Consider the following 27,981-nt stretch of genomic DNA (forward strand, 5'->3'; position numbering starts at 1 on the left):
CATACAAATTCTCTGTAGGTCATTGCTTTTCCTAACTCAGTAGAAATTCAAGTATCTAATAAGAAACACCTACCCACCCACTGACCTGCTATATGGAGTTATTTTGAAGGGAGACATCCTTACACTTGCTTGAAAAAAAGGAACAAATACAGCTATACATACTGTAGCAAATGCACACAATTCTCCTTAGGATGGACCAACTGGAATTAAAGGCCCACCTCTGGCTCTGAGGTGCTGATCTCCTCAGCAGACCTCACGCACAGTCCTACTCCATGCCCCTACCTGGACTTCTCCTTTTCTCTAGGACTACCTGTACACAAAATGTCTGTTCATCTTCAAATCCTGGGATTGCTTGGGCAGCGGATTGGCAAGGGAAGGTAATGTGAAAACTGTTGCTCATGCTCTGAAACACCTATAAGGCTGGAAATCTCTGTCATGTAGAGCCAGCCCTTTCTGGTTTGAGTCACATCAGAAATATTGCAAAGGTAGGCTGTCTCTCAGTGCTGGAGTGGTGGCTGAGAAAGCAGAGATGGAAACAAAGACAAAGCAAGGACATGAAGGTAAGGGGAAAAAAAGTAATTTAAAGCTTAAGCAAACAAACAAAAACCTTTTCTATTTATTTAATGCAAATTTGGGGTTGACTTATGTTGTCAGAAAGACTATGTAACTGTTAAACAATTCAGGGAAGCTAGATTTCCCCAAATTTGCTGCTTATTTATGGGTGTATTCACTTTGGCCATTGCTGAAACAAATCAAGCCTGCCTGCCGCACAGTGCTGAGCGCTCTGTAGCTCCCGTGGCTTGTTGCTGCTGGATCGCTGGTAACTCCAACCCTCGACAGGTGTGGAGGCACGCTCTGGCCCTGGATGGTCTGCAGTTCCTCCTGCATTTTCTGCTCTCCCATCAGGCACAGGGGGGGTCAGGGAGTTTGACGAGCCCGTGGGCTTCCCTGAGAAAAGACAAATTCCCACCAGGATGGAGGGTAGAGGGGGAGTAACTTAACATTGACAGCAGTGCATCTTTACCATGAGGAGGAATATGGTACAAGACTAAGGGGAAAAAGGCTGCAAGGCACCTCATATACACCCCATATAGCTTTTGGGATCTGAGCTGCACCGAGTTGGCATTTCAGTGCACAAGAGAGGTTTCCCAGGCCAGGATCTGCTGTACAGGGAAGACATGCAGCCAGAGGGGTCTCAGTGTGGAAAAAAATCAAATTATTTGACAGCAGTTTGGGTACAAGTACACCTGGCAGGTGCATAGTTTGGTTTGACACGTGTGCTCTCACCGATGTGCACGATGAGCATTAGCCCCCAGAGAGCAATTTTGCTGAGGTCTGACTTGACAACATGAGAGGGTTCTGCAGGATGGTACAAGTTTAGTGGTGAATCAGGGTGTCTGAGCTTAAAGGTTGAAGAGGCTGTGCTGTCACAAGAGTGGGCAGGGGTGGGGAAGTAGCGTCTAACCCAAAAACATGCTTCCTCCTCATGCATGTCTATCATCACCCATAGGTAGGGTGCGTGGGTGTCATCGCCCTGTCATCCCAGTAGCTCTGCCACCCTCAAGTACGTCGAGCCACGTTTGCAAGCAGGCGGGGACGGGGAAGCGAGGGGGAGAGAAGGGAGTGAGCCCAGCGTGCATCACCAGCACCGCGGTGCTGTCAAAGTCCGGCGTTACTGTGTGCTGCATCCCCACGCAGCCACGCAGGACTCGTCCCCGGCGGGCTGTCTGCAGCATGCACTGGAACATGATCATTGCTGCTGATCTTCTGCAATATGTGTTTTAATCTTCCTTTTAGTACTGTATTTGCTCCTGGCACACTCGCGTTTGAATCATAACCACTCCACAAACAGATCATATAACACTTTTTTTACAGCCCAGAAGCTGATTCCCCTTTGCTAAATGAACTGCTGTAACCTCAGTGTTACCCTGGAGAGAATTCCTCTGTATTTTGCCTTGCAAATAATTCATATGAGTTGACACAAAGTTCTAGCCTGTGAGTACAGTATGTAGCATTTGGTACAGTATGTGGCTCCTTGCAAAGCACTGTTGCATGTACATGCCTGGGATCAATTATTTTCATTGAAACAAGAGAAGCCGCATGATGAGTAAACCCTTAAGTATGACATTTTATTCCCACACTTGGTGGATATATGCAACAAAATATACTGCAAAAGAACACTTTAAAAGCATACTTTAATGCCAAGCATACTGAAGTCTTATTTCATCTCAGGAAAGGAACTGTGGTAGATAATAATGCCTTTCCCTCAACCCACAGCGCTCAAAATTTAGAGGCAAAAAAGATCTCCCTGCAGAAAAAAACCCTAAAAAATTCCCAGAGTCACTATGTTGCTGTCATCTTTCTTTCTTCATATTCCAGTCCAAGCTACAGGCTCCAGCCAGAGTGGGGAATCTGTCATACCAAGCAGTGTGAGCACACAGACTAGAAAATAATCCCTACCTAAAAATTTCTACCCTAAAACGCCAGTGACGTGGATCTCTGGTTCTGTGCCTGTTCCAAGAGAAAGGGTGCCAGCACCAGGGGGGAACTCGCCCTTTCAAAGAGCCCGCTGTCGAGCAGAGGCTTTCCTTTACGGCACCATGAACCCACCTCCCTCCCCTCTCTCCCAGCACGGGATGCGTTCCCATGCTCATGCCCCCCAGCACCACCCCGCTCCCCAGAGACGTGGGTCAGGGAGCCCCCTCCTGCCCTCGGGGTACCCTGCCTGGCCGCTGAGCTTTTTCTGAGGATCCCAGCTCCCCTCGGCTGGGCGTGCAAGGCACAAGCCCCAAGTGCCATCAAAAGTCTCAGCTTGTTCCTCTCTTTCCAGTTTGTCAGGCTGATTGGTCCAGGGTATCTTTTTGAAGCATTAAAGCCGTAAGAGGCTTAAAGTGATAAAATATTAGGACAGAGTTTAAGTACATCTAAGTCGTTGAATAGGAACAAGCTGTGTGCAAGGTACCAGCAGCCTGTGCAGGCACATGATCTTATCTCTGCTGCCCTCATTATTATAACCCTCTTCATGCTGACAGTGTTGTAATAAGTGTAATATAAATAAACAGAAAGAAATATTACTGCATCAGGGATCAAGTCTTCTACTTTATTGTATCCATGGCATCTATTATCCCAGGTGCTTATTAAGACACATGCATGTACACCAATGCACACTTTGTAGTGCTGACTCTGAGCTCCTTCACAGCTGGAAATGTCATTCTTTTCCAAACCGTCCCGAAAGATGGGAACTATCCTATTTTTACAGTTGGGAAGCAGAGATACTATAGACCAGCGCTTCAAAAAGATATGACCAGCTAATCTGCTTCTGTGAACAAAGTTAAGATGCAAAATCCCAGTTAGCAGCCTGCTCTCTGGCTCTGGGTAGCTCTAGAACTGGCCACATGTTGATGGCATTAAGCAATGAGTCCAACAAAACCAAGCTGGGATCTACAAACTCCTCCCCTGCTCCATCCCAGTGGCGAGGAGCTAGCGGGTGACCTTGGAGCAAACTACCAGACTGATCTTCTCACAGACTGAAGGATGGGCAGCCTTTTTCTGTTCCCTGCCTGATGTGAGCTGAAAGCATATCTCCTCCCGCAGTCCTCCAACCACCTTGATCACCTTTTGGTCAGTTTTGTGGTCCTTCTCAATTGAAGTTGTCCCACTTCCCAGACACTTAGGGGGTTGGAAGACAGGTAAGGGTGGCTCCAAGCACATGGCTGAGGCACACCTCAAGGAAAGGGTACACCTGAATTTCAGTCCTTACTTCAGTGAGTGCTCAACTACTCTGCAAAATGTCCCTCAGGGAGACAACTGCAGAGTCTTAGTGCTCCTGACCAGCTCTCCTCATGAGAAACTGTTTCTTTTCTCTCTTCTCATCTGAATTACTATCCCCCTATCCGAATGAGAGGTGATGCCCTTTCCTCTGCTTGTGGTGTAACACAGGGCCATGAGATATTCACCTGGCTCCAGAGCTGTGATCCTGTGCACCTTTCAGCACCTTTACAAATAAAAACGAGGTAAAATCCTTGTTTGGGTGAGTCAGGACTAGTGTGTCCTGAATGAGAGACTCAAATAAACACAAATCCTAGCGCGGTGGAGAAGGTAATGTGGAGGCTTGCAGTGGCAAGGAGAGACAGAAAGCTCCACAACCAGAATGAGGAAAGAGGAAGAGGAGTTCCTCTTCATTTTATCTTAAGGAAGAGTGCAGAAAAGCCACCAGTGTTGTCAGGGAACATCTCTATGCAAAAGTGCTGAGTTCAAGTGCATTGGTTCTGCACCTGTTTCAGCATCCTTTGCAAATAAGACTTAAGTCAGATATTTTCAGAGGAGCCTGAGAGACCTGGGGACCCAGCTCCTGTTGGGTTTTGACACTTTTCTCAAAAAAACCCCAGACTAAGCTACTATGAGTGACATTCATAAGGAGGCTGTATGTATGCTTTAAAATGGCTTAAATAAGGCAAAGGAGAGAGCGGTATCCACAGCATTCCTGCAAAATTAGATCAGGGCTGACCCAGTGGATGGCACAGGAATTTGGAGGCACAGGTTGAAGCATGGTCCTATTGCGTCATCGCTCCACAGTGTCCCTGCTCATTTTGCAATCTCAGTAAAGCTGTGGACATGTGCCTGCTGGACAAGGGTGTCTTTCATGTGCCGTAGGGGCACTGTACTGAAATAGGCAGTTATATGGCAACAAATGCACGGTGACATTGAGGTATGACCATTGTTTTCTGTGCCATTTCAAAGAGCGATCATGCATCCCTGGGAAAAAAAAAAGTCATTAAAATAAGCCTGAGTATACAGAAATGTTGACTCTCATATTTAGTTTTAGGACTAAACAGGTTGGCGGAGTTAGAGAGAACTGGGCCTGTTGCAATAAAATCCAAAGAGCAAATGCACACTGAATTTTCCAAGTGCCAAAAGACAGATAGCAGGCATTTCACTGCCTGAAACAAAACCTGGGGCAGGGGGGAAATTTACCCAGATTAGGCTAAAGAAAAGCTTCTCAAAATAAAACCTTTTTTTTTTAATGGCTGACCAAAGAGGAAATTTTTTCAATTGCAAATGTCTGTCTCTCAGGTGTGGGATTTCACAACTCGGGGACAGATTTCTGTTGCCCAGGGTGGCTGCTGAGGTACGCCACAGCTGCTGTGCACGCTGCCGTCACTGCAGGGAGAGTACCTGACGTCCACGGCAGCTGCAATAAGGCACGACAGGGTGATGTCATTTACAGAGGGGGTCTCTGCACTTCTAGGGGTTTGGATTTGACTGAGAGTGGTCCTGGCACTGCCTTTGGGGGATCCCAGAGATGCAGCCTCTGAATAAACGTGAATAAACATGTTTATAAACAGCTGAAAAATGAATAAACAAATACCCTCCGAGGGTTTGGCAGCCTGTAGTGAAGTGCAATAGCGTTGTTCTTCAATTCCGTAGTCCCGTGGCTGGGCTTTTCAATCTCAGGATGAGCGATGCAGGCCAAATCCTTGCTCTGATTTACATTTGGATTCAAATCAAATTCCCCTCTCTTTTAAATTCACCTCAGCTCTCTCTTTTGCAAGAGCCCTCGGAAGCATACCTCTCCCACTTAAATATTTCTCAGTAAAGAATAATTATTCAATATTTAAACGTTAACAGAGAGACAAGGACAGAAAAGCCATAGGAACGGTATACTGGTAGCTGGGGACCAGGCTCTGCTCCAGTGATTACTGAAATATTGTATATGGAGTAAATTACTCCAGGAAGAGACACCGGGATCATCCACGGAGAGTCATCCCCAGCTGGTGGTTGGCACACTGCACAAGGAAACAGATAAGGCAGGCTCAAGTTTTCTCCAGGCACTCAGAGGTAGTAAACCTGGAAAACCCCAAGGCATCCTGGAGTATGAGCAGAAAAGGAAACACCAGCTTCTTGTAACTATCAGAAATGCATTAATTGCTTCATTTCACCAAATGATCCCAAACACAGCATTGCTGAAACACTCTCATGAGCTGATTGAGTTGAACGCTTTGGCCTGACCTTAGTTTGCTTTACTAGGTAAGACTTGGTGACCTACATCTGTGAAAAGCATCAGCTTTTTCAGTGAATACCAGTTCACAAAAATCCGTTATCCTGCTGTAATCACATCGCAGGTATATTTACAAGGAGCTAATAAGTGATGAGTTCTGTGAATGAGAGCTTCAGAGGAGATGGCAGCCAGCAAAACCACACTGCAGCTGTGGTTCCCACATGTGCAGGGCTTGCTTCCAAGTCTCTTAAAATTAATGGAAAAGATTGCATCCTTATTTACTTGGTGCAGAAGGGAAGTTTGAGGCAGAGCACTGAAGTGATTGTATACCAAGGTGAGCTGAGGTGAAGGCTGCAGGAAAGTAGCCAATTACCTGCTATCCTGTCGATATAAGGGATGATCATACATTACATGTAGTTTGCTACTTGCACTGAGACTTCATTTAAGGTAATTAGTTTCTTACTATAAAGCAGGATTCAGATATTACAGAGAAAATCCTCCTTGCCGAGCTTGCAGCGAGGGAATGAATTCCTAAATCTTTCAGCACAGCTCATGCTGAACTCATGCCTAAATCTTTCAGCGTACGTCAGCCATTCACTGAGCCTTCACAAAGGAGAGCTGCAGGCCATGAGCAGTGCTTCTCAGCTTCAAGCACGCTTTCCTGCTGGGGCATTAGACCTTCCCAGGCCTCAGGACTACTCAACCAGCAGTGCCCAGTCAGCAGCATGCAGGCTGGAGGAGCAGCACCATGGGATGTTTTGGTCCACCTGCATCCCTGTGGCTCCGCAGCATGCTGCAGCCATCCCCTGGGGATGGAGAAGTTCAGTAGACCTGTTCAAAATCATGGCCAAGGTTGCTGAGCAATGATGATGAAAGCAGCTTTCACAGACTATGGGCCTCTTACGGCACAGTGGACTTCTTGCCACAGCTGGGTTACTGGTGAAAGGCCTGTGGCTTTCACTGAGACAAGATTTCATCAGTTTAATTGCACAAAAGCAGGTATTTGGTGAAAAGACCAGAATCTGAAGCATGGTGCTGCGTGCCCAGCTCTCCTGGTGCAGCACCAGCAATGGCAGGGCAATGCAATGCCTCACAGTGACGGTGACCACGCCAGGCACAAACACACAGCCATTCTCCAGGAAGTGGCTACCCTGCATCCAGCCTTCATGAAGTTCACAGGGATATGAGTTTAGATGAAGGGAGTGGATTTTTCCTACATTTTCTCTGATACCCTCATGCTCTTACATTGCATGGCTGGGCAGGAGCTCAATATGCACTTGAGTGCTCCACTGAAGTGCAGGAGATTTCGCCTGTGATTTCAATGACATCACGAAGTGGTTATCTGTGCTATGTGCCTGTGCTCATCAGAGAGGTGAGTAGGTGAATCCTTTGTCTTTTCTATGGGTGAAGATACATAACAGGGATTCCTCTTAGCTAAGAGCATATGTGCTGCTAGGGTTTTCAGGGAGCACTTTGCAGAGCTGGGAATAGCTGCTGTACTATCTCCTGCTCTGGCAGATGAATTACCCTTGTTTCCTAAGGTGAATACATGATCTTAGGACGTTTGCAGGCATGTGTGTGTCTATCCTATCTCTATAATGTGTGAACCCAGTGGTTTAATTCTTTACTTTTGAGAGGTATGAGATTACAGAATTATCACTGAGATCCTTATTGTGCACCAGGTCAGGCAATGAGTAATAAACTTATTGTCTGGACATCAGAGTATCCACACGGGCAAATGGTGCTGGAGAACAGGTTTCATACACGGCACTACTCAGGGAGGTCTCTTTTAGCTTCTGCTGTCCCTGGTTAGTGCCTTAGATGCATGAGATGGTCCAGGCTATTTCCTCCCTCTCTTTATGCAACCCTTCTGAATTTGAGAAGACAATTTGAAATTCATAGGTCTTAAAATGATCTTAAGCCCTTGCTGTTTGTTGGGGGTTTTTTTTGTCTTTTGCTTCGTTGGAAGAGGTTTCTGTGTAACCCTATACTATTGGTGGAAATGAATACTTGAAGACTCAGCAATTTAGACGTCCCATTAAGCAACAGCAACGTATGTACTCAGATGGGGACAACGCCCAAATGCCTTAGTTTTCCCCCGCTTCGGTTGTGAAACGAGAGCCTCGATCTCTCCCAAAGGCTGGCAAACAGCACCCGTCCAAAGAGCACAGCATCACATATTTACTTACGTCACCCAGCGCACGTGACAGCAAGCAGGGCCCAAGGGTCAGCCTCCTGAGGGACCCATGGCACGCCGATGCCCACAGGGGAGCCAGGCTGGGCTCTTTGCTTTCCTCGGGTTCTTTATAAAAGGGAAAGCTCATGCTGAGCCATGGCTTTGGAGATTCCCACTTCATGGCAATTCATTTTGGCACCCTCTGAGCCCTGTAAGAGACAGGCAGACTGCCTTTCGCCAACTTTGTGGCTGGGAAATGACAAAACAGGTCTACTCCAGAAGGTCTGCAGGACAAGTTACATGCATTTGACCTTGGTACTGCCTTGGAAATAAAGTGCATGATGAAGCTTAGGACCAGGCTTATCAGTGGTGTGAGAGCTACTTCAACCTGTTGCTTAACTTCTGCTGCTTGACTGAACAGTGTACTTTCCAAATGGCAGCTCTGAAAAATAGAGAAGGGCACCCTGGGGTCTGATAAATTGGCTGGGCTCCAGCGACTTCAGGATATTGTCTGTTTACATCAGCTGGTGGGGGGACAGGTCATGAAAATACTGCTAATACCAGAAATCCAGAATATAGAAACTCTGTCCATCTGCCTTCTGTGGTCTGAAGGCCAAGAAGAAATGTGGATGTTTTCTTTGCTTGCTCTCTGAATCAGTGCGTTTGCTCCATTTTACTGTTCTGGTCTCTTAAATGATCAGAATAGGCACTCTTAAAACCATAAAAAGCAAGTCTTCACTTTGCCATGCTGTTGTCATCTCTAGCATTTGTTGCTATCTATTTATTAAGGTACATCCTCTTAATAAAAACATCCAAGAAATCAGCTTTTGTTTGCTGATTATACATTCAGGTATTCCAGATTTATAGCGCTCATTTACCATAATTGAAGGTTATGATGAGTACAAATTTTCTGCTAAAAGAAAAAGAGAAAATAGCAAAATGGTATGGGGCAGCGTTCATGTAGAGATAAAGCAATGATTGTGTCATTTGTTTTGGAGGGTAGATTTGCTATTAAGCTGAAGTCTAAAGTAAGGTACATTGATTTACAGGAAATTGCTCACTTACACACATATTAGACATTTACAAACCCTACTTCAGAAGCCCCTGAATACTGATAAGCCTTTGTGATTTCAGCCAAGTATGTCATCAATAACATCAGTGTCTGTTTATAAACTTTTTTTTTTTCCCCCTTGATTCAGGTAGTCAAAGTTCAGGAAAATATTTGTCTTTGGTCTGTGCAAATGAATGCCTTGAAATTCAGTGACATTGCCCTCTTCAAAGGGAACCAGAGGAACCCGATCCTATTTCCCAGAAGAGCCTCAGAGAAGCAGGAGAGCCAATGTGACTTTCCAGAGAAGTGGCACCCTTCTTTTTGTTTTCACCATTTAATGGAAAAAATAATTGTTTCCTCTTATCGTCCCTTTGCATCTTGGGAGCTTTGAAAAATGTCTTCTTGATCTCCTGGATTACTTGTGGAAGAGTTATATATATGACTTGAAAGAATGCATTAATAAATAAAATACCTTCCTATAATTAAGACAGAACAGTTGGACTTGGCCAGCCCCCGTATAATAGCTGGCACTGGGACCTTTTTCCTGAAAGGCTTTGGCCCCATCTGAAGGTCCTGATTTAGCAAATCACTTAAGCACATGCTGCTGTAAAGCGGATGTGCTCAAGAGTTGCTGAAGTGCAACCCTACATTTCGCTCATCCTCCCGTGTGTAAAACTGCAGGAAACGATCTGTCTTTTGTCTTTCTTGTGCGCTGAGAGAGAAAGCTTTAGCAAGCAGGTGGTGTCCCCTGTTACATTTCAACACAGAGAATACACGATAATAGAACTTGGCACCAAGGCAAAATGCAAGTAAATATCATGTGGTGCATCTATCTGTTACTCTAAAGCAAACATTAGGAAATGAATAATCTAAATAATTATGTACAAGAGGGAAGAGCACAGGCCACTGTGATACGGGCTTTCCCTGCACGGAGGCAGCCACCGGCGCTGCGGTGTTCCCTTCAGAGCTGGCCACCCTCCATCCCTCCCTCACCCAGGCAGTGGCCCAGAAATACCCATTTTCTCCATTGGCTGTGAGACTTTTCCATTGGCATAGGGAGACTTTTCACAGGGGTCAGGGTGCTAATTTATTTGTTCTGCTTTGTTTCCACACCTGATTCCCACCAGGCTGTACTGCGCTCCCCTTCCAACCTCCAGGGGGGCAAAGCTGCTCCCCTTTCCCCCCACCCCTCTTGTGCCATCCTCAATCCATTTGGCTGACACCAGCATGAAAACCAGCAGAAATGGTGGCCACCAGTGACACTTCTTCTGCTTTGCCTGGGGACAGGTTTTGTGCTCTAGAGACGTGCCTGCTCCTCAGTGCCGCGGTTATGCTGGAGTGTCTCATGGCACTGGGATCTCATCCTGCTGTGGACTAAAATATCAGGCTGGGGTCAACATGGAGCTTCATGAGCACCTGAACCACAAACTGAAAAAAACCCAAAGTGGCTGTGTTTGCCCAGCAGCACTGGCACTGCTGGGTGGCATTACTCTGGAAAGGTTATTCTGCTGTTTTTTTGCTGAAAACCCTGAGATGGATACAGGCATAGAGAAGAAACACTTTTGTCAAAATGAAAAAGATGCATGATAGTTTCTCAAGATGGCCCTCCTCATGATGGCCAGAAAGGGAGCAGAGGGGTGCCTGGGGGTCTGACAGTTGTGCGTGGGGCATGGACGCCCATGGGTCAGCTCCCCACAGCCACGCTGCTCCAGCACCGCTGGCTAGTCTCCTGCCTCAGCAGCACTCGCTGCAGCTGCAAGTGGATGAAACTAGACAGCAGACAACTCTACAACCCTCTGAAGATGTCTCCTCTGAGCTCCTGTGAGTCACAAGCTGAGTTTCCCCTCCAAAGTGTATACCTAAGCTTCTTATCTTATCTTGTATAATTGTGCATATTCTCATGACCTGTATTGGTGCCTTATCCTTATTGAGTGGCACACAATTGAGTGTTTCCCTCTTACTGCCCAAAAGCTGGTAGGAGATGAAAGACAAGGTAGGGGAAGATTCGCTGGTTCTTAGTTTACCCTCCTATCAATCAATCAGCAGCAATCCCTTCCAGATAACAACAGAAAAATGTGTCAGTGCAGATCAGCAACCGCTCATCAGCCGCATCTGTGAGAACCTGCTGGGACCAAGTTTGAAATCAGTGTGTAGAAATACAGCATGCTGGCTGAGCTAATGAGCTGTAAGAGCAAAGGAGAAGGGGGAAAGGAGAAGGAGAGGGAGGGAGAAAAAGAGAGGGAGAGAAGTTTGAAGATCCAGTTCCTGCTCGAGCTCCAATGGGAGGCGGGCGCTCACTCAGCGGTACCTACAGCATCCCAGCTCCAGAGCCATAAACGGGGGGAGCAGTAGCAGCAGCAGAGCAGCTTTGCAAGAGTAAGCAACACTGAGGAAGGAGGGAATGCTTTTGCACTATCTACTGTAGCCACAGCATGCCCTCTAAAGGAGGTCTACCTTTCCCCACTGCCTTTCCAGATCTCTTCAGATCATCACTTTGGTTCTTGATGTCTCACCAAAGCTCCATGCCTAAAGCAGATGTGAATATGTATGCATATGTATATATATACCCTCCAGGATGAATTTGAATGGACCATTTTGATGCACCTTTGACATGCAGTTTTATACTCAGTCACACCTCTGTGATCAGCAGATCATTTTTATGCTGTTAGATGTTTGCAAAATGTGCACATGGGATCCCAGTAGTAATTGTCCCTTGTAAAATGATGACAGCCCCTCAGGAGACACAGAGGCATCACCTGGGTGCAAGCCCTGCTATCCACGGCTCTCTTTTATATAAGGGGCACCTGCTTTTGGAGATCATCTCCCCCATTTTGCAGGCAGCACAGGAGGAACACGGAGTTTGTTGCTTTCTCGGCTTCACAACAAAGCTATCCAGTTCTAAAATTATCAAAGTGAAATGGAGGCTTATGAAACGTGTGTGTGGGTGTTAATGGAGACAGAACCGCTCTTATAACTGCCTTAAAAGCTATTTCATAAAATAGTTTCATTGTCAGGGACTTTAAACATACACGATTAATATCTTAACTGACTGTGCCTCATTTTGCATTATCTCAAAGGACAAATTTATAAGATGATACACACTATTTAGTCTTTATAATGCTGGCATCTGTAACTGGCATGCTTTGGGAGAGTTTTACCATCATTGCTAGTTATAGAAACATATTAACTTGTCATAAACAACTAGAAGTAAATTAATCAGATTCACAAATGTGTTAAGGAGTTATCTACTATATATAAACTGCCAAAAGCAACCTGAAATCTATATGAAGTGAGGTAAATATTGCTTAGAGATATTAAACAACACATGTATAAATCAGCTTAATTTAAAGAATCCTTGAAGCTACCAATGCTGTTTTGACTTATAACATAAGGTTGTATATTTTATAGAAAGGCTTTCACTGAAAATGTTTAGATTTAAAAAATGTTACAAATATTTTATAGATTTTGTATTCCTTGAAATTTCATTTTAAAATTTGGAATAGTATTATTAGGGCATCTATCCATTTTATTAGGTAGCCTCAATGTGTTAAGAAGGAAAAATAAAAAAATACTGATTATAGGATGCCTTGAAAGACGCTACTTTTCAGAAATGTTTCATGCCTGGTAATTGTCTGTGTGCATCAGTGTACTCACAGGAATCCCTCTGCTTCTCCAAGCATAACACATTCTCAGTGTGTGGGACGCTTAAGGGAAAGGATACCTTTTCTGTGAGTGGACAGGGAAAGCTGTCAGCTTCCTCAGTCTTGCAAATCAAAGAGAGAAAGGGGATATGTTTGTTTCTTGTGAATATGTTAGAATAAAATACCAAAAAGCTCTTTCATCTAGTGGAAAATATTGGCATAGAAATAAATAGGAGCGTGTTAAGAAGACAAGGATTGACAGGTCTATGCACCCCAGAGATCCTGTTTCTGATGTAGTGATGCTTAGGGAAGAGTATAAAAATGTACCCATTTTAAGCTATCCCAAATACCCCTCACACATTTTGAAATATTACAGGAATCAGGAAGGATATCACAAAGCTCTGAGATTAAAGAGGGAATATGATGCCCCAATTTTCTTGGAAAGAAAAGGTAAGCCATCCTTGTCTTCAAAGATCACTCCGGCACTAGACACATCTCTCCTCTATTTTTTCTTGGCACCAGTTTTCCAGAGCCTCGGAGGGTCTTAAGGAGCTGGGCTGTCATTCAGAGAATGAATCAAGGTTCCTGACATCAGGAGGAGAATGCCGTGGCAGATGGCATTCCTGTCACCAGTGTCCTCCAGAAAACACTTGGATGTATTGCTGGGGGGGACTGTATAAACTTTGAGAAGAATACGGGAGAGGAGATCTACTGGGAAACATGGTATCAGCAGAATGCATGCCCTTCTGCAGACACATCTCCTTATTTCCATGCCTTAGTATCCTTTCTTGCTTTGACTCATCCCTCTGTGGAGCTTTATCTCCTGCTCCATCACTGCTGCCTTCTGCCCTCTTGCAGAACAACCTCCAAACCAATTTGTCCTACTTAAGTTTAGACACCAAATGAGGTAGCTGATTCACAGCTGTAGGTGCACAGTCCATGAAAGGGAGACATACCTGCAGAAGAAGATTGTGGTGGATTTTGGAGTTTCTTTCTTTTCTTCCTTGACTGTAGGATACATCTGAGGGCAATTACACCCGAATTTACATGCAGCTCCTGAGGTACTAATTGTAACCAGGATGACTCATGCAGTAAGAGAAAAGGTGTTATCAGCTAGCAAGTATCTGTCAGTCTGGTGACATCTTTTATAGCTGAAATGGCTTCAGGACTTATGTTCAAGTCTGCTCTCCAGCCTGGCTTGCCAAGGGACTGCTTAGACCTCTTGTTGCCACACTGCCTCATCCCCTCTCTTCACTTTCAGTAAGGGCTTAGCTCCACTGAGCACATTGTTTTGCCTGCCAGATCTCTTCCAGACCCTAGTCCCATCCCTGTAAATGAACAGCATTGCATTGGCTAGAAATTATTTCCAAGTGCAGAATTGTCACGCTGAAGTTGTCTCAGGTCTGAGATCTTTTTCTTTTTCATACCTTGGTGGTTCGTTGCATCAAAGTGCTTTGCAAAGTAGCTTTTGGGTGAAGTACCACAACCCTTCATGCCCACAGCTCTCAACTATTTGAAGACAGTGATGGACCTAAATACACAAAATATAGCTAAAACATCTCCTTGTAAAAGTCCACATTGTTTTAATCATACAAAAAGAGCAGAGAACAAGTAGTTAATTGTTCACCTTTTCATAATTATGCCCTCTAAATGGTCTTCAAATTTTCTGTCTTTCATCTCTGCATTTGTATGTATTGGTGCTGCCTAAACCTTGCTTTGAACTCACAGGATTTCTGTTCCTCCACAGACTGCACCATTCCTCCACTATTCTTGTCAGGGGAAGTCTTCTGCTCATACACGCAGACTGAGAAATCCTAGCTGTTATGGAAGGCCAGGGCAGGAGACTTGAAAGGTAAGCAAGCAATTGGCACACTAATGGATAGTTGAGGTTAGACACTCTGATAGTGGCAATAGCCACCCTGGTCTAAAAATACCTTGTTAGATTACATTGAACCCGAGGACCCTGTGTGAGAGCTATTTTCATGTGAAAACAATGTCTGTGAGTTTCAAGGCAAGCGTATTTGTTGTTTTGCAAAAATCTTCATCTAGAGAACTTTTCTATCTTCTCCTGTTGCCTCCTGCTCACAACCCCCAACATGTTTTTGTTCTTTCCACTGTTTAATGTTTATCTTCCTTTGCAAAAATAAAAGTCAGATGGGAAACTGTCTTTTCTGGGCATTCCCACAGTGTGTATTTGCATTGTTGAGCAGTATCTCAATAGCACGGTGTTCTTCAGATAATCTGGAATCACAGAGGCTATGCAGGTAGCAATCACGGTACTATGCACAACTATAACTGACTATGCCAAGCAAGAATCAACAGCCCAGAAACAAAACAAGACTGGCTGAAAGTGCAAAGGTTAGCTGGCAACTTTCCTCCAACAAATACATACAGTTCTGGCTCCTATAAACCACAGGTTAAAGGGCAATGACATCCTGGGGTGGTGATTTCTTTCTCTGTAGTCCAACCACAATGAATTTAAGGCTGTATTTTACAGTCCTGTGTGGACCAGCAGCAGAGAGTAACACTGGTTTCCAAGAAAGCCTTCAATCTGAAGATACTTCAAAAGTTTCAGAAAGCCTTGATCTAATCTGACAAATTGCAGCACCTCTAGAGGATTCATTCAACTTGAAGCATTTCTATTTATTTTCTTTTTTTTTTTTTCAATCCTCAGTCATGATGTGAGGAGGTGATAAAAGTGGCCCCCCACGGCTGAAGTGAAAGGTATCCAGTTTCTCCAGTGGTGATGTTCTGACAGCTCAAATCATAACCAACAAGGATTTGAGTTGATTTTTGTTTGTTTGTTGGATTGGTTTTTTTCATGCCTGCATGAGGGCTGGAACTGCATTTAAAAAGAAATCATCAGCTTCAGACCGTAGAAGAACTACAGAGGGGGTCAGTGGTGAAGGGACTAGTGGCTGGGACCAAGTCGAGCTCTTGCTGGGCCCTAAGTGACATGGGCAGATAGAAGGTTTCTGTAGGAGAAAAAGATGTTAACACAAGTGTCTGCAGTAAAGCAGGAGTCAAGTGACCTGTTTTTACAACCTCTGGCTTGTGTCCAGACTTTAACCTCCCCATTCCCTCCAGATTCAACGTGCAGGGTTCAGCAGTGCTCAGTTCTGGCTGAGCCTTGGATGGCTTTTTGGACCACTTCATTCAGCACCGCTGATGCCAGCAAAGTTCACTGCCTCAAGGTTTTCAACTGGAACCACTCTTTCCTGGTGTCTCTTTCCTGATAAATTAGAGCTAAGCAAACAGCCGCCAAAACAGATTTAAATAAGCACCAATATCAACAGGAACATTTTGCTGCTGTTTTTACTTGGCAGGACCAAACGCAGCTGCCTGCTGAACTGGGTAAATAGAGAACAGGGCAGTATTACACTTCACCTCTTTATCAGGGTTCAAGGCAAACCTTTCCCTCCTTTTTTCCTATTTTGTGCATATTTTGGAGTTGTTTTTAGAAGTTAGTGTTTTTTTTTTTTTTTAAGCTTCAGTCTGGGTTTCCGGAAAATGAACTAGCTGAAACTGATTGCGAAATTATTCCCTATCAAAAGGTAAATACAAATAACGCAGAAATGCTGACAATAAGAAAGAGGTTTTCACAAAAAAAAAAATCTCTGTTTTTAGAAAGACTATTCTTTGCTTACCGATTTTATGCTTGCATGTTTTGGCATTCTCTGTGTTATGAATAAGCAGAAGTTGCAAATCTGCCATCCTGGACCAGACCTAAAGCTGAGCCAATTCCTCTCCTGCTTACAGTGGTCTGGGAGAAGGGCCAAGTAGAAGGTGTCATGATTTCACGAAGGGGAGCAGTAGGGAATCTACCTTCACACAAGGTCCCCAGCCCCATTATGGGATGGAGATTGTCTAAACATGAAGTATAATAAGTATTGCACAACATTTATTCACCGTGACAAAATTCTGATGTTCTTGTTCACCTTATACATGCCTAATGGTGCTTTAAAACTTGCTGAGATACTGGGTCAGGCCACCACTGTGTTTCTGATTTCCATGGCTTAATTACACACAACATGAAAATACTTTTCCTCAGTTGTGATTTTCCCACCTTTTAATATCAACGGAAATATTTACTGGATTCCTGTACTCTTACACTACAGCACATCCATTCAAAGGGTAAGTGCTTTTATAATAGTATTATACACTTAATTAAGATCATGTTTCTCAGGTACTAGATACAAAGAGAAGGTCCCTGGCTGTAACTGCTCACAGTTTGAGCAGACAAGGCTGAAGATCAGGGGAAACAGATACTATTTAACAGAATCACAGCATAGATTCAGCCTCTCGACGCAAGTCAGATGCTCCATAGAGGAAGGCTGGGTAAAACCAGGACCTGGCTTCAATCACATATTGTCCTTTTGTGTGAAAAAATTTTTCCCTTTAATACACAGGAGCTCTATTTGTTAATGGTTTGGTTAGGAATATCATATCTATTTCCTTTATGGATTATTTTTATTATCATTGCAACCCACAGTAAGTTGTAATGGGGAAAAACTACAAATCGGTTGTTCCTGTCTTGAAATTTTTGTCTAGCAAGATAGCTCGGTGTGGAAGGAGTCATATTTTCTCTCATCACCCGCTGGATTGAGGCTCCAGTCTCCGACCATCAGATCTTCCCTCTGCCTTCTGTCACTGAGGGTTCTGGTGTCTTGTTCTCATCTGAGCTCTCTGAAATAGCACAAATACAGGCTACACAACTGCAGGCTGGGCAGAGAATGGATTGAGAGCAGCTCTGAGGAGAAGGACTTGGGGGAATTGATTGATGAGAAGCTCAACATGAGCCAGCAGTGTGCGCTTGCAGCCCAGAAAGCCAACCGTGTCCTGGGCTGCATCAAGAGAGGTGTGACCAGCAGGTCGAGGGAGGTGATCCTGCCCCTCTACTCCGCTCTTGTGAGACCCCACCTGGAGTACTGCATCCAGCTCTGGGGGCCCCAGTACAGGAGAGACATGGAGCTGTGGGAGCGAGTCCAGAGGAGGGCCACGAAGCTGATCAGAGGGCTGGAGCACCTCTCCTATGAGGACAGGCTGAGAGAGTTGGGATTGTTCAGCCTGGAGAAGAGAAGGCTCTGGGGAGATCTAATTGCAGCTTACCAGTACCTGAAGGGGCCTACAGGAAAGCTGGTGAGGGACTGTTTACAAGGGCATGTAGTGACAGGACAAGGGGTAATGGCTTTAAGCTGAAAGAGGATAGATTTAGATTAGATATAAGGAAGAAATTCTTTACTGTGAGGGTGGTGAGGCACTGGAACAGGTTGCCCAGAGAGGTTGTGGATGCCCCCTCCCTGGAAGTGTTCAAGGCCAGGTTGGATGGGGCTTTGGGCAACCTGGTCTAGTGGAGGGTGTCCCTGCCCGCAGCAGGGGGGTTGGAACTAGATGATCTTTGAGGTCCCTTCCAACCCAAACCATTCTATCATTCTATGAAATTTTGGCGACCCCCAGTAACTCTGCCTACCTCTGAGCATTCATCCATCCTGAAGGGTCGTGCTCTCAGAACAGTGTGAGTCCTGTTGTTTAATGATCACTAGCAATAAATGGGAAAGACAGGATAGTGTCTGACGTACCTTCCCGTGTCAGATCAGTGTCCATCTGTCCTGGTGGTCTGGCGAGAGCACACAAATCTTGCTTCTACCCGTGGTCCGTTGTCCCCATAGTGCCCTACACAGCAGTTGTAGGATTAGGGATGTTAAAGGGTACATTCTGGCTTCTTTTCTTTAGGATCTGTTTATGGATCTGTTGGTCATGAGTTTTTTCTCCAGTTCTTTTGCACCTGATAGTACTGTCTGTCTCCAAAACCTCCAGCAGCAACAAGTTCCCAAATTTCTCCATTTGCCATGTAAAATTTTTCTTTCTACTATCTGTTATATAAATTCATTCATTTTTCATTGAGTGCCCACGCTTCTGCTATTGAAGAATCAGGTGAACAATATCTCTGCATTCCCCTTACTATTGCCTTCATGTTTTGTAAGCCTTTGTAATATCCTTCCTCAGCCTTCTCCTCTCCAAACTGAAGCAATCCAGCCTTTTCTGTCTCTCTTCATAAGCAGCTCGCATCATTCCCTTCTTCCTTTGGCTGTTTTAATCACCATTCTCTATAGCTTTTTTGATTCTACTATATCCTTCAGATGCAGAGACCAGAGCTGCACATAATACTCAAGGTTTTACAGCGTGGCTATTTCCACCAGTATGACATGTAGTGTATACCAAAAAACCCCCAACCAAATCAAGATAGAGGATGCTGAGAAGAGCATCAAATATTCCAAAGTATGTGTAGGTAAAAGCAATGGTAGAACAAGAAGTGGGATGGGTACTGGAAAGTGGAGAAGTTACAAGCTAGTGAGAGCAGGAAGAACACGATGCTTGGAGTAATTAGAGATTTGATATTCAGGCCTTAGAGAGGAGAAAGCTGTAGTGCTTGGTAAAGATACAGTGCAGCATGGTGAAGAAATCACAAGCAGCACCTGTGGGCAAGGAGCCAAGAGATGGAAAACAGGAGAAAGAACTTGAGCAACTGCTGGGTGCATAAAGAGAGGGAAAATTATTCAAAAATTTCTCTCCTAGAATTCATGGCTGTTAAAACAAAACAAAGGAGAAGGTTAAACAAACAAACAAACAAACAAACAAAAATCCTCTAGTACAGAGAATACAACTTAATGCAAAGTAAAGAACTTGGAGGAAAATTCACCCTGAACCTAATTTTTCACAGTAAAAAGAAAGTGATTGAAAGTAGTAACAACAAACAGCGGAGCTACTTAAATTCAGATTACCACAGGGTAAAATCCCAGTGCAAATGTTTATGATTTTATGAAAGCAATCTAATTAGTCACAAGTGACTAGGACCAAGGATGAAAATCGACCGCTATGGGAGAAGGCTAAAAGATATGATCTCCAGTTTGCAATAGAAGATGGGGCTCCTGGAAGAGAGCACAAAGGCAATGAGGCTTTACAAGGGAAGTGAGGTTTAAGAGGGAAACTGTAACAGTGACAAAAAAAGGGAGCCAAAGTGACAAGATAAAGAGAGTCAGGTAATTCTGATATAGAAAAGATAAGGCCAGAAGAAGATAAGAAGAGAGGAAAAGGGCGTTTTAATGTAGAATCTTCAGTTGTCAGGTAAAAGATCTTAAGGATTTACGAGGACAACAAAGGTGAGGGTAAATATCTGTGTAATGTGCCCCATCTGTACTCCGCATGACCAGCTTAACAATCTTTGTAGGGTGGACCTGCAGCATGTGGGGCTGGAGAAAGCCAGCTCTTCCTCTAATATACAAGAAGCAATTATTTAGATGTTAGACACAGCTCTCAGAGAAAACCTTCCTCTGTCTAGGTGGAAAATGAAGAAATAATCTCTTTCAATAAACATGAACGGCAACAAAAAAAAAAAAAAGCCTGAAAGCTGCAATTGCCTCAAGTGGATGTTTAGGTAGGGCCAGAGCTATGCCCCTATGCCCTGTAAATATGTGATTTTACCACTGGAGGTATGGTCCACAAAAGGCACATACCCAGGTTTTAGACCTGAGCTACCTTCTGTATAATTTGACACTAGGCTGTGGTTTTTTTCTGGCTTTGGGACCTGACATGGCATCTAACTGTACAACTATCCTTACCACCTTACTACCTCATAGTCTTTGCTAAATGGCATTTCAGATGAGGGTAGTGATCTGGCATCCATCTACGACACTGCTGGAGAGGCAGAGTAAGGTCAGATAAGCAGATTTACTCTTCTGCTGCAAGCGGATGCTAGGGGATGCACGGGGAGGGCTAAGCAGAGCCTCCTCCTTGCCATCCTTCTGCAGGCTGTGGCCAGATAAGGGCACAAACAGAGCGGAAAGATTCAGATTAGACCGACAACATCAGGGTAGTAAAATATCTGCTTATTCAGTGCTGTGGTTTCAGATGGGAAAACGCAGCGAAGAGGCCCTTTCCTCACACACGCGCATGTTCAGCCTCCTCTCGCCCCGCCGGGGCAGGCGGCTATTCTTGACTCCGGTCGAGCTATTCACGACACCCAGAGCTGGGGAACTGAAGCACAGAGATTAAGTGATTTCCCCTCCAGTGGTGACAACCAGGAAAGAAACCCAGATTTCCTGCTTCACCGTTTCGGGCTTTAACCACAAACTTTTCCACCGCAGGGTCTGCAAAACTCTCCTTTGCTTATCCCCCTGCTCCAAGCAAACTGCTCCACATCATCAGCAACCAACTGCTGTGGGGACGCTGGGGCTCAGGCATGGCATTTAGTAGTCCACTTGCCCCTCTCACCTCCCTGTCTCTTTCCACAGAGCTCACTGACTTCAGGTGCCAGTGCCCAAAGCAGAAAGGTTCCCGCTGGCACCGTGCATCCCTACTGCCTCTCCCAAGCATCCCCCGAGGCTCTCTGGAGCCTCCCCACCTTCTTACAGGGGCAGGGGGCAGGCACAGACCCCGTATGTCTCCATCACCTGCAGGCTGCATCATACATCCCATTGCACTGCAGCGGGACTGAGGATCACGCAGGCTGCACGGTTTTGAGGCTTATGCAAAGGTGAAGGTAACTTTGGTGTTTTCTAAATGAATGCTTGACTTCTGGGGTTTTTTGTTTGTGTCTGGCATGTAAACACCTGTAACACAGTGTATTGATGTTTCTGGCCTCTGATATAGATGGGCCTGTCTGGAGCGTCATTACCTGAAACCTGAAAAGCCTTTATTCTTGCATGCCAGGGTCTCTTTTTAATGCACGGCATGATCCTTCTCTCAGGAATGATCGCTAGCTCCCCATTAATTTCTCCTCTCTGTTTCATTGCTCAGAACGACTTTCTGAGCAGCGTCTGATCTTGCCACTGCCCCCCCAAACCATGGAAGAAACAGCCTCCCACTATCTGCAGAAACACCCTTCCCTCCCGCCCTGCGCCCTGGCAGCCTTGGCACGGTCCCTGTCCCCATCGCCGGGGCTGCAACTGCCTCCTTTATCTGCCCTTACCAGCCCTTCCTCTGTCTTTTCGTTCTGCCATCAAGGTCTAGAGCAGCTTCCTGTAATATTTTCTGTGCCACTTGTATCTTAACTCCTGCCTCAAGTAATCTCTGCCTCTGGTGAGCATTTTCCATGTCGTGTCTTTCTGCAGACCATATATCTTTCTTTGCTCCTGTCCCTAACACTTCCTCCGATCCTACTGAATCTCTTCTTTACTGACTTGGGATTTTAGGGTTTCCTGTTCTCAGGAACCAGGATCTTCAGACAATGTAATATAAACTGCCAAACCAATTTGCTTTTGACCTTTTGATTAAAGCAAAACTCTTGCTCTGTTACACTCAAAGTCTACATTGCACGTGTTGGTTTCTCCTGCTTTTTTTTCCCCTCATGTTTTTGGATCAAAACCTGCTTTCAATCATTGCTGCAGTTAAGACTTTTCACAAGGAATCAGTTACAGGTGACACACTTAATAGCTCGAGTATTAAATAACAATGTATATATAAGAGAGTCTAAGAGAAGTTGCAAATGTTCTATATATTAAATCTTGAAACTAGAAAGAATGGGTATCATAAAAATATGGATCTAAACTAATAGCACTCTATGTACTTTCATTTGCTTAGGAGAAATCAGGACATTTAGAGAAGATTATGCTTTAAACATATGTACCATTAAAAAGTAGGTTTTGGAAAATAGATATATGGAAAAGAACCATAACTGAGGATTGCCATGTTCAATGCTTCTTTGTTTAACAGCAAGCAGCATCAATACCCAAGTTAACACAATTTATTATGAAATCCACCTCTTTTTTCCTTTTAGGAGAGGATTAAAAAAAATGCAATGACTAGATTAGTTTTAACTGAGGTTAATAAAAGGTTCTTTAAAAGTGTAAATACTTGCCAATATACATGTATAAAATTTTGCTCATATTTTTAACACGCCTAAATGCAGAAAGAATCAATTTCTATTGGTTTGTTAAAAACTCAGTGGTCTTCTCCATGGAGAGATCCGTACTGGGAGTTTTCTTCTAAGCACGTTAGATTCAGTCCTTGACCAGAAGAATGTTATTTCTCCATCTTCAGCTGCAGCCAGAAATAACTTAGATGTGATGGGATACTCTTAGAGTTTATTCCAAGACTGTACCTCTGCTGAGAGACTGAACTTCAGATGGGCTGCAGCTTTACACATCCCTGGGTAGTAAGAGTTCATGAGAACATACGTATGCAGATGCCCCCTTCCTTTGAAATCCCCTGCTTAATTTGCAATATATATGTGCAATAGGATTACTCATGTGCTGAAATGTGTGCATAAGTTTCTACAGCATCAGGAACATACTGAAGAAATAAACTATTAAAAAATCAGGCACTCCCATCCTTCGTCCTCTGCCATCCCACCCAAGTCCCAACAGAGCTCTGAGCTGACTCTGGTTTCCACTTAGGCAACACTTCTAGCAACTTTTCAAGACCAAGAACATCATGACTCCAGAAAATGCATGCAGGGTAAGTATATTTGGGAAGCTAAAAAACTTCTGTTTCTGTATCTTAGGACACAAACGATATATTTTAAACCCACTACATCCAGAAAATCAGGAAGATCAATCTCAGAAATGCTGGTGCTGGTCCATTCTCATTTCCCAGCAACAAGCACTTACCTGGTGAGAAAATATGACTTCAGGGGATGGGAGGAATGACACCTACTAAATTCATGTCAAGCAATCTATACTCAGGACTTTGGGATTTGCACTGGCTGTCAAGGTCTTCAGATGGAGGTGACAGTGGTAATTAGAGGGTCTCAGCCTCATTTTTTGCTGTATGTACTCACGTTGGTGCAGCTACACTCAGTGTAAGCACCTGGAGCTTCTCATGGGGCACCTGCTGAACGAGGAGGGTGAAGCAACAGGCTGCTTGGGAGCCAGGCTCCATGGCCGGGACTTGCAGAGCTCAGGTCCCATGACACCCCAGACATGCCAGGAAAGATGGTGCTCAAAAAGATCTTGGAGAGGTCACAGCCTACACTTTCTGTCCAGGAAAATGCAGACAGGAGCATGTGCATGTATCTGGCTGGTTAAGTGTCCACTGAATTATTTTATTTCTCTCTTGATTGTGGCATTTAAGGGTGTTTTAGGCCACGCTGGGATCTTTAGTTACTTAAACCTATGCCAGCCGAAGCAAACTCAGTTTCCAGGTGGTTCCGTGTGGAGCCAAGCTCGCTCAATTTGCTTTTCTCTGATCCTGCCCTTTCCTTACTTAACTGGGAGGACAAAGCAGGACCCAGTGCAGATGGCTGTCTCGGAAGTGGTCCCCACTGTATTGTCTAGGGCAAGAGACAAATGCTTTTGCAGCACAGTTAATCTCTTCTGAAGGAGTTTTCTCTGCCTGATCAGAACAGCATCGCTCTGAGCACCCAGTCCTGTGCCGCTGACATTGCTGGAGCTATGTTCTCAACAAGAGCTGTGTTTGGGTCTCAGACACCTGTTGGACTTAACGTTAAGTACATGTTTACGTTCCCATGAAGCCACTTGGTCTTAATCATATGCTGAACAGCTTTGCAGAGTTGATGCCGAAATTCAGTCATGTAGCAGGTGGTTGGACGGAAAGTGGTAACTGCAAAGACCTGCAATGGGGAGGCAGAAAAAAATGAACTCCTCTCCCCATAACACCCTTGTATTCTCCACATAACACCCTTATATTATTTATCTCCCTATTTAACTTACGAATCTGCCTGACAGATGAAATTTTGACTTTCAGCCGTTTCACTTGTGAGCTCCCTGGCTGTTTTCTCTCCTAAAGTTAGCCTGAGTAAATATTCGACTTTTAGTCCCCTAAGCCACTACATACCGTTGTGTAACCTAATAAACCCTTTTATTTCATTAGCACCAGTTTATCCAATGTTCCAGACTAATTGAGAGTGGATTTCCAAGAAGAAAAAGGAAGAACATGTTCACAGCCACGGACACCTCCTCACCTGTTTACGAAAGACAACGTGGGTTCTGCAGGACAGAAAAAATACTGGCAAAAAATACGGCATCTCACCTTTCTGCAATTTTCTCAGTCCGTATCAATTCCCTGAACTAAACCCCACATCATTCAGTGTTTAAATAAAAACGAAAGCTAAAAAGGAAGGTCGCTGTTTTCCTCTGCGCAGTAGGGATTAATGGAGCAGATTCTGCACTTACATGTGCGGCGATCGCCTCCCTCTCCGTGCTCTGCCTTAGCAATCAAGGAGGCGGCTGGACGCACGCAGGCGGGAAGTCACGACCACCGTCTTGTTTATAGCCGCTTGCTTCGGCAGCGTGCGATCTTTGTAAGGAAAAGGGGAATCGGAGGGAAAGGCAAAACACCATGGCAGCAACGAGCCTGCATCCCAAGCCTGTGTTCTTCTGCAATCACCTTGACCCCCCTGACCACGCAGCAGTGGTGGGAGGTTTGGGCAGCGACTGCTCTGTGCCTGGCGCAGTCGCGGCTCTCGCTGTACACGCTGTGGTCTCGCCTTCAGGCAGCTCGGCTTTGCGGCTGCTGCTCTGCGGTCTCAGTTTAGTACTCAATAGGACTTTCTGGGCTACACCAGAAAAACTTGAGAGTACGATGCTTTATAATGATTTAGAAAACGCACAACTACTTTCCCAAGGAGCTTTGCGTCTAGGTGAGGAAAAGACATACAATAAATGGCTGAAAACCTCGGAAAGCGTGAGAACAACATGATCCAGTACTAAATCTGCTACAGCAAAATAACCTCTCCAAAACCCTCTGATTTGTCTTGAACTAAATTTGGACTGGCAGTAGAAGCTTGTACCTTGTACAGAGTTTCTCTTTGTGCAACCACAATGGCTCTGACATGATATTGGCACATGAAAAGTGGATTCGCCATCTCAAGGACCCACAATATCACCCTTCAGAGGCCTCCAGGAGCCACCCAGCTCTCTCTGTTGACTCGATAAGACGCCAGGATCCACTCTGCATTTGGTGTAATTCAGTGCTCTGAACTACCCTCTGAACCACAGCTTTATGTTCAGGTGCTACCGTAGCTGGGCTGCACACCCAAAGCAAGTGGTTTGAAAATAGCCTGACATCTCCTCTCATTAGAAGAACAATGACTAACTGGTGGCACTCCTCACACAGCAGTCTAATTCCTACGCTTTTTGTGAAAGAGTTTTCAGTTCTTTTGTCATTATGGATATAAAAAATAAGATTCAAAGGACTCTCTAAACTGATCCCATTTAAGTAGATAGCTGACTCATTTTTATCGCTGCTGTGATACTCCTGTGTGCTGCCAAGAGGGTGTGGGGAAGGGGATCTGAAGGAATCGGTGTATTTTATAAATGAACCAAAGAGTGCAAGAGTGTGTTCAAGTGCAAGTTTCCAAGTCACAGTGCTGGCAAGCTGATCTTCTCCTGGCATTTGCTTGGGTCACTGTCCTAGAAGTCCCTGGGGCACATTGGCTCCTCCTTGCAGCATTAACATGGCTGCTGTAAGAAGACACACAGTCCGTTCGGTTTTTGTTGTCTGGAGCACCACACCCAAGGCACAGGTTTCTCTCGGAGGCACAGATGGGGATGCATCCTCATAGGGATAAATGTTTGTCTTTCCCATAGTATTTAGGTATGGAGCAGCAGGTCCACCTGACCCAAAAGCAGTCTGGTTGGCCATGCCATTTGGATCTCTGACTTAGCATTTGCTGAAGGGAAGGCTGTATTTCATCTACACAGACCAAGTAGCTTCTCTGGTAATTTGCCTGTTCTTATTTTCAGCCAAGAAGGAGCCAGACAGCCCTACCCCAAGCTGTGAGCCTACCGCCCTGTGCTCCAGACGGTGGTAACAGAGGCAGCAGAAGCACTGTCTGTCTGCAACAAGGACAAGTCTCTCCTGCTGAAGTAGGCAGAAGCCCTTGGAGCAAGGCAGGGAAGGGCTGGAGAAGGGAGATCTGCTCCACGATCTCTCCAGTGGAGCAATGGGAGCTGAAAGCATGACCAAGGCTTCTCCTCATCTCTGTGTCCAGGAGATTTGAAGACCTGTGAAACTTCTGGATGCAGTAATTCAGGATTAGAAATGTTGTATGTAGACAGTTTTTACAATGGAGGGTACAAAGGAAATCAAGGAATTGGGATGACCGTGCAGAACTGATACAGACAGTAGGGACAAGACCTTTCTTTAAGGATTTCCCCATAACTTGGTCTTCTGAGGAGCATTTTCTGAGCCACTTCTAAGGGAGAAGGACCTTTAAGAGCTTAGCCACTCTTAAAAGAGTCATCTTCTGAAAATCATTCATAAATTCCTATTTAGAAGTTCATGAAACTGCTAGGCTACAAGCAAGGACAGCAAAAACACTAAGAAAAAAAAAGATGATAAAATACGTGTCCTCTTCTGGCTCTTGCCCACTTCTGACTCTGATCTTTCAAGGTCAACTGCAGATCCAGAGAATGAGCTCATGTCCTGTCTCTGCAGCCTGGCACCGCTGCCAGGGCCTCTCGCAGAGCCAAGACGCGGCACGGCTTCAGCCCCACGCTCTGCCCCTGCAAAACCTGCCCTCGCCCAGTGAAAGACCCATGGCCGGCCAGCGACCAGTGCAGGACATGCCCAGGCAGCTCTGTTTTCTTCCCTTTTTGCCTTCTCTGTGTCTCCTGGAATGTGTTTGCACATGGTGGAAAAAATGCAAAGAGCAGGGAGAAGCGGCCAGGAACGTCACCCTCCCTGCCGGCGCTCGGCTGCGGGGCCAGCAGGCACGGCAGCTCACACCAGCATCGGTACCCAGGGAAGTCGGAGGAGCCCCTGATGCTTGCAGCAGTTGAACCACCCAGACATGAAATGAATTTTTGGGGTAATCCATTTTGGAATTAAAAAAGGAAAATGTACTGTCTGCACAAGCTCAGTTAACGCAGGCTTGCAGCGAAAGAGGTGAAACTTGTTTTGATCAGAAAACTGGCTTGCAAGGAGTACAAAATATTTCACAAACTTTCAAACCCATCTTCTCCTCCCCGTTTTCATTAATAGGCTTCTTTTATCCTGTCCTAAGCAACAGCAACAAGACTAATTAGTTTAACAAGTACGACAAATGGTTTTATTGACAAAAAAGAACCCTTTGAAATATACATTACATTCACAAAGGATTAAATTACACCCTATTATCCATTTTCCATAAAATAAAGATTACTTTGATAAATCA

General features: G+C 44.9%; 1 long non-coding RNA gene across 2 annotated transcripts; it reads left to right on the forward strand.

The window, feature by feature from the left end:
* Positions 1–492: 492 nt before the first annotated feature.
* Positions 493–27,977, forward strand: LOC129202926 (uncharacterized). Of its 2 annotated transcripts, none has more exons than XR_008575872.1 (3): positions 493–560; positions 14,614–14,718; positions 24,696–27,977. It is a non-coding gene; the product is annotated as an uncharacterized LOC129202926 (long non-coding RNA). The 2 variants fall into 2 exon arrangements; XR_008575873.1 differs by lacking the exon at positions 493–560 and adding an exon at positions 13,261–13,316.
* The last annotated feature ends 4 nt before the right edge of the window (positions 27,978–27,981 follow it).

Source organism: Grus americana, chromosome 1 (genome assembly GCF_028858705.1).
Source record: "Grus americana isolate bGruAme1 chromosome 1, bGruAme1.mat, whole genome shotgun sequence".
Classification (NCBI taxonomy): Eukaryota; Metazoa; Chordata; class Aves; order Gruiformes; family Gruidae; genus Grus; species Grus americana.